The sequence below is a fragment of the Alligator mississippiensis genome, chromosome 1, assembly GCF_030867095.1.
Source record: "Alligator mississippiensis isolate rAllMis1 chromosome 1, rAllMis1, whole genome shotgun sequence".
Taxonomy (NCBI): Eukaryota; Metazoa; Chordata; order Crocodylia; family Alligatoridae; genus Alligator; species Alligator mississippiensis.
Window position 1 is genome coordinate 396,852,182 of NC_081824.1, and position 13,555 is coordinate 396,865,736.

A 13,555-nucleotide genomic window follows, 5' to 3' on the forward strand; every position below is an offset into this window, starting at 1 on the left:
TAGACACAGTACTCCATATATGGCCTCACCAGTGCGAAACGGAGCAGAACAATTACTTCCCTTGATCTGCTGGCAACACTTCTCCTAATGCAGACGAGTATGTTGTTAGCCTTCTTGGCAACAAGGGCATACTGCTGACTGACTCATATCTAGTTTATTGTTTACTGTGATCCCCAGGTCCTTTTTTGCAGAGCACCTGCTTAGCCAGTTGGTCTCCAGGAGTGGCCAACCAGGCAATTAGCCCATCTGCATTTGGTAATTTAGTCTCTGACTCTGTCCTAGTCTTTGGTCCTCCTCTGGTAGCCTAAACACTAGGGCAGACTACCCACCACACAGTACATTACATCTACTCTAGAGTATCTGATAGCCAGCTGATAACTCATTAGATATGATTCACAGCAGGATCTCTGTGGCTTGGGTTTGGGCTACACCTCTAATGAATTCAGTCAATGTGGAGCGGCAGCAGCAGCATTCAGATGGTATTGTGCATGCCCATCGTTGGAAGCTTAGGGACGTAAGCCTAGATTTAAAAAGAAAAAAAAATAAGTGCTGAAGTGCTTAATTTGCATAGCCACCAGAGTGAAATCTGGAATTCAGATTAGGTGCTTAAATTCTTTCCATATTGAATGAAATAAGTGAGGTACCTTAGGATGGTGACAGATTTACACATTTACACAGATTTGCACATTAAGACTGGTAGCTTGGGCACTCTTCTGGGTCATATTCTCAGGCTGAGAAGGGAACTGAATCTGCCTCACTTCCTGGGTGTTCTGTTTAATTAGAAGGTTACCTAAAAATATGAGCATATTAACAAGTAACAGTAGCTGTACTTTCCAGAGGTCTGATCCTGTCAGTCTGTGGATTGTACTTCAAGGGACTTAAGCAGAAGAGCATTTAGTTGCTAGATCCTGAATTCTGCTGAACTGCTCAGACAATGGCAGTTCTAAGCACACACATGTAACCCAGGTTGAACTCCAAGACATATCCACTCTCCAGCTGGAGGGATCAGAGCAGGTGCATGAGCACTGTGGGAGGTGTAGGGACCCTCTTTCCCCTATAGAGCAGAGACAGATCACCAATGGGGACATAACCATACACCTTTTAATGAGGGAAACAGTGGTGGGAACATAACATATATAAACCAGGGTATATAGAAGCCACTACAATACGCCCCAGGGGGACAGGGATTCAATAAAGGTTAGGCATTCACATTCACAGGCATATTCATTCAGTTGAACAAAGAAAGGTTTGACAAAATATGAGGCGCAAGCAGACACAACAAAAGATCCTGGTTGACAAAATATGAGATGCACAAAATATGAGACGCAGAGTAACAGAAAGATGTAGCATATAGGCACCTGGGAGGGAGGGGAGGAGGGAAAAAAAATGATTCCTTCCATCCTGACAAGGATTTTTCCCCGTCACTTCATTCACCCCTACTTAACCCAGCAAGGACTCAAACTCAGATCTCCCATATAGTAGGCAGAAACCCTGCCACTCCAGTGGTGAGATGGCTTTAGACTGCTAAGGCTTTTGACTTTCTGGCAGTCCCATGCTTCACGTCAAGCCACCCTGCCTCTTAATGGAGAAACCAGAAGCTGAGCTGGGAGCCTCCTGGGTCAGCCGCACACCGTGTTGCACAGCCTCTCGCTGGAGCGGGCGGGGAACCTCTCCTGCCGGCCACGTGCTGTGCTGCTGAGACCTCAACCACTGCCTGTGGGTTCCACTCCCTGGGGCTCTTCTGGGGCAACAGCTCCCGCCCCTCTGGCCCAGCTCTTGTCATCTCTTCAAAACTCCTTCTTCATCGTCCCTTGCCGGTCTCGTTCCCTGAGTCAGCTGCGCTGCCCCTTTTATCCCCCTCCAGGTGGCCAGAGGGGCCAATCAGGGGACATGGAGGGTAAGTCTTAATTCAGGTCTGGTTTCTCTACCTGGGCCATGGGGAGGGGCAAGCCCTTCCTCCTCTCTGGGGCTTGATTGGTGAGGAAAGGAAATCCCAAACCCTCCAATCATTTGTTACCCTTTCAAAACCCCTGGGCCAAATCACTACTGGCTAGCCCGCCACACACAGAAGGAAAAGTGATGGGACCTAGAGAACATGAAAGTCAAACAAGAACTTGATGAGGAAGTTTAGGTACCTCTGGAATTAAACACTTATGAAACAGGAACATTTTGGATTATTCTTTGGATTTAACTGCCTGAGTTCTGGTTTTGGTACTTATGCCTTATTTGGGCTTAGCTTTTAGGCATTCAGAGGTTAGATAGTAGCTTATTGGGGTAGATTCATGGATTCCCTTGAACATATATAGAAAGTAGCTAGAGGAAAAGGACCCCTCAGTCTGATTACCTGAAGATGGACTAGGCATCTGACTGAAGGAGTAGTTGATGCTGAAAGAGTTGATGATAAACCTTTTGGATCCAGCCTGCAGAGTTGCAGCTTCATCAGCATTCAATGTCAGAGCTTTCCCTGTGCCAGTTAACTGATTATGGCACAGTTCTGGCAGAGGGGAGCTCCCTTTGTGCTGTGCCCATCTGAGCAGCAAGAAGAAGTAGTGGTAGTGATTGGGTCATCCCTAGGTCAACATAGGCTGGGACATCCCTGTCCCCCTGCTGGAAAATGTTGCCAAACCCTGTTTAAGTAATTGCAATTTTTATTAACATTTTCCCGTGTCGATAAATCCTACAGCCTTTCCATAAAGCAAAGCCTTGACTCTCTAAGCTGAAAGGGATAAGCATAACCTTCCAAAATGGCCTGATTCTGCTGTCTTTCCTTATGTACAACAGTCGCTTATCAAGTATTCACTAAGGTTTAGATGAGGGGATAGGTCAAATGTATATGTTGTTCTCTTTATTTCCTTTAATTTGGTACCCTATAAGAAGGGCCCAGCAGTTATCCTTCCTACAACTAAAATTTTAATTGCGTAATCTGATGAAATAATACACTTCTAAGTATGGGGCCTGCTTCTCAATCTGTACATGAAAAGAGCAAGCCACAATGGTGTACCAATCACTTGTGGCCCTTTAGGGGCCACTGCATTAATATTGTTATGAAAAATTTCACCAAAACCTTGAAATGAAACTAAATTAATAGATTATTATAGTATTAATAATAAAATAGTGAACTTTTTTTTAATTAATAAAGCTTCCATTGGACCTTTAGTATATTTTCCTTTTAACTACATTCTGCTTGACTTTTTCTTTTTTGCCCATGTCAATGGTTTTGGTTAGGGATTTTTTTTATCCTTTTGGAAAGAAAATCACATATAAAAGGGTCCACCTTCTCTATCATGGTTTTTTTTTCTTTCAATTTCTTTTGAAATAATAGTTTGAAGCCTTTTTTATTTCTACCCAGAAATATAAAGGCAAAAGTATCCCCAAACAAACCAACAAAAAACCAAGAATAAAATATAGCAATTTTTCCCACTTATTGTTGCTTTCTTTTTCTTGAGTATATCGTAAAGCTTTTGGATTCCCATGAAATGAAATCCGTTTTTCTTTTTCTTGAAGCTGTCCCTATTAAGCAAGAGTTCTGCAGATCAGGAGTCAGTGCTAGAATACATGCTGCAGCAAGTGGAATTAACCTTTTGACCTTCAGTTCTTCTGCCATGATGCACACATGTACTGCTTTCTCTAACTATAAAAGTTTTTTGCAGACAAACAAAGCGCTTTCTGCAATTATTTCTCTGTGAAAATTTGATGCAAAGCTACAGATTTCAAGAGAAATCATTGTTTTTCCCCCTTAGGATACTTTAACTGCACTTAGTGAAATTGCAGATGTACATTTTCTCCAGATATCTAGCTTTTGAATAGTAAAATATTCATTTTAGTTGAATTGTGAAAATAAAATGTAGTTATTCTAAAGAAGGCAGATTTGTCTAACCTGTATGCTAGCCCATTTAAATACATATTTACAAATTACTGTCTATTATTCTCAGTGATGTTTTAAAGCTGCATCCATTAATTTGCAAAAGATGACTGAGACTGAAGTGCTAGCTGCTGACAAGTTAACAAGAAACAATTGCACTCTGTTAAAAAATGTATGATGTGATGTCCCTTGACTGATGCTATAAAGATGAGGGCTGCAATGTTCTGAGCTCCTAATGAATATGATAGAACATAAAGGGGCTCAGACTCACAGGATTAGACCAAGAAAAATATGCCTATTATAGAAAAAGAATTTGTGTAGCCTAGAATGAAGTGAATGGAGGAGGCAAACAGAATTCACTTCCTCATTTTGGTGCTAGGTCTAAGAAAGAGCATCTTAAAATTTGGGTTAAAGGTATGTATTTCCTTTCCCTATGAACAAATAGATGTGGGGAAATTTAAAATTTGTAAATATTTGTAAGGTGAATGATAAGTAAGATAGCAACATTTTTAGCAAATGTAGAAAAATGCATATTTCCAAACCATAAAATAGCAGATGTGAAACACTTGAGGGAACAGGTGCTCTGGTAAGGAAACAGTTGAATGAAGGTACCTATCTATACAGCATTCCTGCATTGACTTTGAAGCACAATGGTACAGATTCAGGAAAGGAGGGTTATACACCCAGACTAGTTTATTAACTTGGTAATTCCGGGACTCTCCTACATGGTGGGGTAGGGGGGGAGTTGTGGGTTTGGATCTCTCAATCTGATGAGGGAGTTTTTCAGGAAATGTGAAATCCTGGTGTAAGAGTAATTATCACTAGTATATTATGTAAAAGGGAAAGGGGGGGCACCCCAAGCATTCTTGTTTCAAGAGAAGTTTGAGGCCTGCTGAGATAAAGCTGTGCTATACCAGCTGTGTCCTATAACAGTATAGACACAGTAGGCACCTAACACAGGGTTCTGGATTCTAGGTGGTAGGGTAGGGAATCCTACAGTGAAAACCTTATTCTCTAAATGTTAGACAATATACAAGAAGGTGTAGACATATATGGGAATAAGAGGAATCAGTAGAAGTAGATTGATATATTCAATTAAAAGCTGCTCACCAATGGATCTGAATCAGCAGGCTCCACTGTGATCATTGGATCTATAGTGATCTACCCCAGTCCATAAGCAGGTAATGTTTTTCACTGTATTGCAATGCATAATGCTGAAGCAAGGCAATGAAAGAATTACTGTATTTATTCACATGCCATATGCAATCTTCCAAAAAAATCAGCCCTCCAAAATTGGACTGTATGCCTTAAGCGGGGGAATTTTGTCTGTGCCAGAACTGAAGCATAGGGGATGCTGTAGTGGCTGCCAGAACTATCTTCCTTTCCCATCTGGGGAGAAAAGAGCAGGTTGCAGTCTGCAGCATCAGTTTTAAGCTTTTCACACCTACTGGAAAATTGGCAGTAGCTTTTGGCTGAGCAGCCAAAACCTCTGTTAACTTGGTAGTGGCTATGACAGGGTTAAATCTCCGGCTTTCACCTTGGCAGCAATGGTCAGGATTTAACCATGTGGTCAGGTGTGTCTCTTATTTGGAAGTGTGTAGAATAAAAGAAAAGGCAATGGAAGTCAGGGGGATCTGGCCATCAGAAAATTATTCCAAATTTGGAGGATCTCTTGATCCCTTAGCTACCTATGAGACAGAAAAACTGGATTCATTTTTAACCTGGATATTGTGATTGATTGGAATGGAGTAATGGCTTAGTTCACCTGTTGGCTGTTTGTTAAAGGATTGCTTTTGGAACCTAGTGGAATATATCTCTTAGACACATGTTGTGTAAATACCTTTAAGAGGGTTATATATAAGTTGTTACATATGCTCCTGGGATTGCAGGAGGGAACAGCAGATCAGTAGGCTAAGAAGGCTTTATGAATAAACAAGCGTTATCATTTTATAAGTTTAACTCCTTCGTCTTTTGAGAATAACACACGCATCTTAGAATGCACCTCTTAGGGCTTGTCTACATGTGCTTTTACACACACCTAAATTTAATGCACATTTATCTAATTTGCATTAAGGTGATTTAGGTGCACGTCTACATGTGCACATGCTAAGGCACATTAACGTGGTGTGCAGACCAACTTGGAACTAAAGTTAGTCCCAAGTCAGTTAATAAAGACAGTGTTAATGTGCCTTAACACATCTAAACGTGTGTTAAGGCATTTTAGCTATTCACACATAAATAAAATAGTGAATAGCTTAAAATCACCATTTTTAAGGTGCATTAAGGTCACACACATGTAGATGCATAGCCTTAATGAACCTTAAATCATGTGTAGCTGCACCCTTTAGACATGCATCTGTGAGGGAGAGTGGAGTCCATGAGAGCTGGTTGTATTTTAAAGAAATGTTACTGAGGGCACTGGAATGAACCATCCTGATGTTTAGGAGGACTAGCAAGTATGGCAGATGACCAGTTTTGATTAGCAGGGAACTCTTCAATGAGCTAAAACACAAAGAGGAAGCTTACAAGAAGTGGAAACTTGAATAAATAACTAGAAAGGAGTATAAGAGTATTGCTTGGGCATGCAGGGATGAAATTAGGAAGGCTAAACACAATTGGAATTGCAGCTAGGGAGGTAAAGGATATCAAGAAGGGTTTTTACAAGTATGCAAGCAACAAGAGAAAGATCAGGGAAAATGTGGGTCCCTTACTGAATGGGGAAGGCAATCTACTGACACATGATGCAGAAAAGACTGAAGTACTCAATGTCTTTTTTGTCTCAACCTTCACAGGCAAGCCCAACTTCCAGACTACTGCAGCTGGTAGCACATTTTGAAGAGGAGATGAGCAGGTGACAGTAACAAAAGAACAGTTTAGGAACTACTTAAAAAAACTAGATGTGCACAAGTCTCTGGGGTTGAAAGGGATGCACCTGAAGCTACTGAGGATGCTGGCTGATGTGATTGCACAGCTCCTGGCCATTATCTTTGAAAACTCATTGAAATCAGGAAATGCCCCAGACAATTGGAAAAGGATAACTATAGAGACCATCCTGAAGAAAAGGAAGAAAGAAGATCTGGAGAATGAAAGACTGGTCTACATCACCTAAGTCCCTGGAAAAAATTATGGAGCAGGTCATCAATGAATCCATTTCTAAATACTTAGCATGGATTCACCAAGGGCAAGTCATGCCTGACTAACCTGATTGACTTCTGTGGAGAGATGACTGGCTCTGTGAATGTTGGGAGACCAGTGGATATGACTGACTTTGACTTTGCAAGGCTTTTGACACAGTTTCCCACATCATTCTCACAAGTCAGCTAAGGAAGCATGGGTTGGATAATACTCTAAGGTGGTTAGAAAACTGGCTGGATCATTGGTCTCAGAGATAGTAGTCAATGACATTCTGAAGGCATGTTTACACATGCAATTAATGGGTTTGAATTTTCTGCAAAAAAAAATTCAGGCTCACTAAAATGCTTCTGGGCACACATCTACATGTGTCCCCCTATCAAGAGCAAATTTTCTTCCAACAGGAGCAGTTCAGTCCAGGGCTTCTACTACCCCCCTCCCCGCTCTGCTCCCATGCAGCAGCCAGGGGTAGCTCCTGGCTCTCCCAGGTGCAGGGTGCACAAGGGTCAGCCCTGGACTCTGGGGAGCCAGGGGAGAGCTCCCAGCCATGCAGAGCCCAGAATCACAGCCCAGTTTGGCAGTGCTGGATTGGAGTGATGCCCTGTGCCCACGTGTGAGGGTAAGCAGGGCCAAGGTGGTGGGGGAGGCGGGGAAATGCAGGGGGAAGCAGTAGAGGTCCCCAGCGCTGCTTCCTCCTGGTGTCTCCCCCAGGATCCTGGTTCTGCTTCTCCACTGCTGGGCCCCAGCCCTACTGGTCCTCAGCACTACTTCTCCTTCACATCTCCCCCTGGTCCCTGGTGCCGCTTCCCTGCCTCATCTCTCTTTCGTCCCCAGCACTGCTTCCTCCTCATGTTGCACTCTGATCCCCATTGCTGCTTCCCCTTCTGCCTCTCCTCCCAGTCCCAGTGCTGCTTGCCCTCTGCATCTGCTCCCAGTCCTCAATGCTGCTTTCCTCTCCTGTCTCCCCCTAGTCCCCAGTGCCGCTTCCCATTCATGTCTCCCCCTGGTCCCTGGCACTGCTCCCCTCCTCCTATGTCTCCTCCCTGGTCCTGGTCCTGCTTCCCCCCCTGCATCTCCCACCGGTCCCCAGCACTCCTTCGTCATCCACTTTACCCCCAGTTCCCAATGCTATTTCCCCCACCACATCTCCCGCCAGTCTCTAACACTGCTTCCCCCTCATGCCTCCCCCCAGTCCCCAGTTCTGTTTCTCCCCCTGCATCTCCCCTTGGTCCCTGGTGCTGTTCTCCCTTCTCATATCCCCTGGTCCCTGGCACTGCTCCCCACTATGTCTCCCCTTTGGTCCCAGTGCTGTTGAGCTCCCAGGTGTGAATGCAGAGTGAGAGCTGACTGGAGTGTGCACCATGCAGGTAGTGGCAGAGCTGAGGGGATAGGGGGAGCAATCTGTTTCCACAGCCCTGCTGCTGCCCATTCCCTCTCAGATCCTGCTCCCTGCCCATGCATTTGGGGGGGCGGGGGGGCATGGAGCTGGGAGCTGAGCAGTGCTGGGACCAGAGACAGAGAGCTCCCCCATCCCATCACTGCTCAGCTCCCAGATCCTGGGGGGAGCCAGGAGCTTAGCAATGCCAGAGCCATGGACAATCCTCCTGCCCACACCAGCCTGCTATGGTCCCCTGCATGCCTAGGATGACTGGAAGCAACTAGTTCTCAGTCAGTAACCTACATGTGCACTACTGTGCAGTAGATAATATGATGTTAATCTAGTACCTGTATTTGTTGGTACTAGCAAATGGTGCATTAGTCTAATTTACTGCACAGTAAGTCCTGAGTATGTGTAGATTCTGATGCTTTACTGTGCATTAGATTAGAAATGTGCAGTATTACTAATCTAATTAGATTAGTCTAATGTATAGTAAAGCATAGTGTGTAGATGCCCCCAGTTTGTTTGGCAGCCGGTATCAAGTGGCATGCCCCAGGGGTTGGTCCTGAGGTTCGTTTTGTTCAATATTTTTATCAATGACCTGAAAGATGGGATGTAAGTTTGCAGATGACACCAAGCAGGGTGAAGCCAGGATTCAAATTGAAGGATAGATCTAGGATTCAGAGAAACCTGGACAAATTGGAGAACTGGACCAAAAGAAATCTCATGAAGTTCAATGAGGACAAGTGCAAAGTCCTGGATTTAGGACAAAACAATCTCATGCACTGGTACTGGCTGGGGACTGACTGGCTCTGCAAAAAAGGACCTGGGAGTTGCAGTGGACAATAAGCTAAATAGGAGCCAACAATATGTCCTGGTTGTGAATAAGGCTAGTGGCCTACTGGGCTGCATTAATAGGGGTGTTGCCAGCACATTGAGGGAAGCATTTTTTCCCTCTATTCTGCTGTGGTGAGGCCACATCTGGAGTACTGTGTCCAGTTTTGAGGTTCCCACTACAGAAATGATGCAGACAAATTGGAGGGAGTCTAGCAATTAAAGTGATTAGCATATGGATTATGAAGAAAGGTTGAGGGAACTGGTATTATTTAGTCTGGAGAAGAGAAGACTGAGGGGGATTTAATAACAGCCTTCAGCTACTCGAAAGGTGGTTCCAAAGAAAATGGAGCTAGACTGTCCTCAGTGGTAGCAGTTGACAGAACAAGGAGCAATGATCTCAAGTTGCAGTAAGGAAAGTTTAGGTTAGATATTAGGAAAAAACTCTCTCACTAGGGCGGTAGTAGGGCTGTGTGAAACTTTGGGTGGTGATTCGATTTGGAGGAGATTTGGCCTGATTTGGTGGATGAATCTCCAAATCTGAATCAAATCAGAGGACCACTTTAAAGGTCTGAATCAATTCAAAGCTCTCTGAATCTTTGGAAAAGACTCCAAGCTGGTAAGTAGTAGGGGTGGGAGAGGGGGGAAGAGACCATGGGGGGACCCCCGCCAGCCCCCTCTTGGCTGCTCCCATGCGCCCCAGCTCCGGGTACTTTAAAGAAAAGCCCCAGTGCTCACTGGGTGCGGCTGGGTGGGGGGTGATCCCCACTGCCCCCCCCACTGCCCCATGCTGCATGGGAGGCTCTGCCATGAGCTCCCCGACCCCGCCTTGCTCCCCCAGTCCTGCCGTGGTGCCCCACCCAGGCCAGCTCTGGCCCTTCAAGAAAAAAAAAGTTGAGAGAAGCCCCAAGACTCACTGCTCCTGCAGCAGCCTCAGGGCTTCAGGGGCTCATGCAGAGCCCCCCATGTGGTGCAGGGCAGTGGGGGGCAGTGGGGATCGCCCCACCTGCCAGCAGAAGTGGTGAGTCCCGTTTTTTTTTTTTCTTAATGGGCTGGAGCTGGCCCATGCAGGACACCCATGGGGGAGGGCTGGAGGAATGAGGGGGGAGAGTTAAGGGGCTTGTGCAGTGCCCCTCACACAGTGGGGGGGCAGCAGGGATCACCCCCTGCTTGGCAGCACCCGGTGACCCAGGGCATTTTTTTTTGTTACGAGTGCCAGGCACTGGGGCAGGTGGGGCAGCCATTGCCAGGCTGGGAGAGGGGTGGGGGATGAGTCTGGCTTGGCTGATTCAGAGATTTGGAGATTCGCCTGCTGCCAAATCTCCCTATCAGGTTTGGCCAAATTGAATCGGGACAGTGATTTGAATCACCGAATTGAATCATTGTCCCTCAAATTGTCCGAATCCGAAGCGAATGCTAGCTGCTTCACACAGGCCTAAAGGGTAGCAAAATACTGGAACAAGTTAACCAGAGAGGTTGTGGAATATCCATCCTTAGAGGTTTTAAAGACATGTGTAGACAAAATTGTGGCCGAGTTGATCTAGTGGGGATGATCCTGCTTTGAGAATGGGACTGTACTAGATCTCCTGAAGTGCCTTCCAACCCCAGGTTTATAAGATTCTATAATTCTTTCTTGCACTTGCTTAATTGATTTTGAAAAATAACAGAAAATCAAGCCCACTGTTACAGGGAATGAGTGAGGGAGGAGGAATGTATGCAGTTGCTATAATCTAAAAAGCTGCTTAGTGTTAAAGCATTTTAGTTCATCTTACTTTACATTTCTCAAGGGAATATAAAACTGTTGGGTGTATCTCCCAATCAGATTACTAAAAGTACCAGGAAAATGATGAGACCCAAGAGGCACACTCCCTCAGGAAAATATTTATTTTCTTAAATGTAACTTAAACTGTAGGCATTATTCTGTTGGCATCATGACAAAAGTTTGAGTCTGAACAAAGAGTAGTAAGTGTCTTTACAGAATTTGAGAGGGAGTTTCCCCTATTTACAGGGGCCAGAATATGAGAGAGTCAATTTCCTTGTCAGAATAGTAGATTAGACTTGCATTGCTGGCAGAGTGAAAGTGAGTCAAAGGTGGGATGAGTAGGTTGATTGGGGCAGCAAATAGGAGTAATACCTATAGTGTTAGGCTGTGAGATGGAATCTGGTCATGGCAAAAACAGGCTTATCAGCTGACTCATTTCTGTGGTACAGTTTTGAGGGTAGGGTAAGGAGACAAGTTTCTCTTATCTTCAAAAGGAGACTGGATGGACATCTTGCTGTGGTTATTTGACTCTGCCAGTTTTTGCTGCCCAGAGCAGGGGGGGCTGGACCCAATGATCTCATTAGGTCCTTTCCAGCCCTAAACTTCTGTGAGTCTGTGAATCTTCTATGAATCTGGGAAGGGGTTATCAGGAAATGGGAATAAAAGAGGATGGGATTGAAGGTGGGTGAAGAAAAACATATAAAATTTAAAAAAGAAGAACAAAGAAACCATTTGATACTTTTGTAATTAAAAAAGCCTCCCTGGGACCTGTGTTCTCTGGTTTCATAACCTCTTACCCTGCTTGGCTCTGCTTATAGTAATTTGCTCTCTGACTCCTGAATCCTAACTCAGCCTGTGCTTTGGATTCTGCCTCTGGATTTCCCCCTAGAATCTGGTAACTTGTCTTTGATTCCTGATGCTTCACTTGGCCTGTGATTTGGACTCTTCCCCTGGCTCCTTCCCTTCTCCAGTAGCCTAACCACTAGGCTATACCACCTATAACCCGGTGCTTACACATGGCAATTAATGCTGCTGTCATTCCTCACCACTAACTATCCAGATCTGTGAGGAGCCCTCTGGGCTGGATGACATGACCCTGTGCATTGGATTGGTCTGTGGTTGGGCCAATGCATGGGGTTACTCCCTGACCATGTTGGACATGCAAGGTCAGGTTGGTATGCAGGGTTGCACTTTCAGACCAAACCTGCATGCTGACCTCACGCTAAATCAGCCCTGCAGACTGACCCTACCTGTGGACTAGTCCACACCACTCATCTGGCCTAAGGGACTGGAAGGTTGGGCACCACTTGCCTAAACACATGACATGTATATAAACATATCTACTGAAAAAGAGTTTTTCATAAATTTTAAGGGTCCTGTCAAATAATTTAAGTCTAAACATTTTTTCAGTGTAGAAAAATCTATCAATACAAAATGTTAGCTGCTTATGATTTCAAAAAACATGAAAACTGGATGCCATTTGTTTTTATTTAATTGTATTATTTCCCTGCATGCATAATGTTGACAATGAAATGCCACAATTTTCTATATGAGAACCAATTCAACAGTTTTGAGAACCAGTGATCAAATCTTGATTCACTGAAATCATTGGAAGTGTTGCTATTGGCTTGAATAGGGCCACCAGGACCAGGATTTCACCACTGGTAACCAGGGATCCTGGTTTTCTCTGATTTAAAAAAAAAAATCTCCAATTTTTTGGGTTAACAAAAGTAACCCCAAATCCACATTCTTCTGTGATCAAAATAAAACACCACTACATATATCTCTATATATTAGTGGTGGTTCATTTTAATCATGGAAAAATGTGGATTTGGGGTTACTTTTTTTAACTCAAAAAACTGGGATTTATTTTTACTTTTTTTTTATCAAAGAGAACCAGGATCCCTGATGGTAACTAATATAGAGCTTACATATACATTTAGATTCATACACTTTTTTTTTAGTGATATGTGGACCTAAATGTTGTGTCTTTTACCAGTTTCTCTAGTAAGCACTTAATGCTGCAAAAATTCAATATACATTAACTTTATGCACATGAATGTTCCCACTGAACTCTGGCACTTCTTAAGCACCTGTGTAAGTCTTATCAGAATGAAAGCTTTAATGTGCATCCTGTGACTTGCAATCTGATTATTGTTTTTAGTACTGATAATAATAGTTCCCACAGGATGTGAGAGAGCTATAATCTCTATCCTGCATTCAGATATGCACAAATGGAAATTCAGGGCCTCATTCACCTGCCATTTTGGGAGCATAATTCAAGGGGGGGGGGGTTTGTTTTGTTTTTAATGCTAAAACAGCTCAAGAAAAAAAGAAATAGGACTTAATGAATGGCCTGTGTACAACCAGGTATGTAGACTAGTATAATTTTTGCATATATAGTTATGTGGTTTTATTATAATTAAAATACAGTATCCACATAAATAATGTAATAATTTCATGGTATTTATCACAGTGTGACTGTTTGGTGGGTATTCATAATAAAACTGCTGGCATAACTAATTAAAGCAAAAGTAGAAATAAATACCCAGAAGAAAGGGAGTGAAAGAGGGAGGAGGATGAATAG

General features: G+C 43.8%; 1 long non-coding RNA gene across 3 annotated transcripts in view; it reads left to right on the forward strand.

Moving 5' to 3' along the window:
• The window catches only part of LOC109283468 (uncharacterized), a 63,909-nt gene that overhangs the window by 25,241 nt on the left and 25,113 nt on the right, over positions 1-13,555 (forward strand). For 2 of the 3 annotated variants that reach the window (XR_009460031.1, XR_009460039.1), the window contains one exon: positions 6,655-7,214. The exons of the other annotated variant lie outside the window; for it this stretch is intronic. This is a non-coding gene — a long non-coding RNA (uncharacterized LOC109283468). The remainder of the gene's footprint in view (positions 1-6,654; positions 7,215-13,555) is intronic. 3 annotated transcript variants of the gene reach the window in all.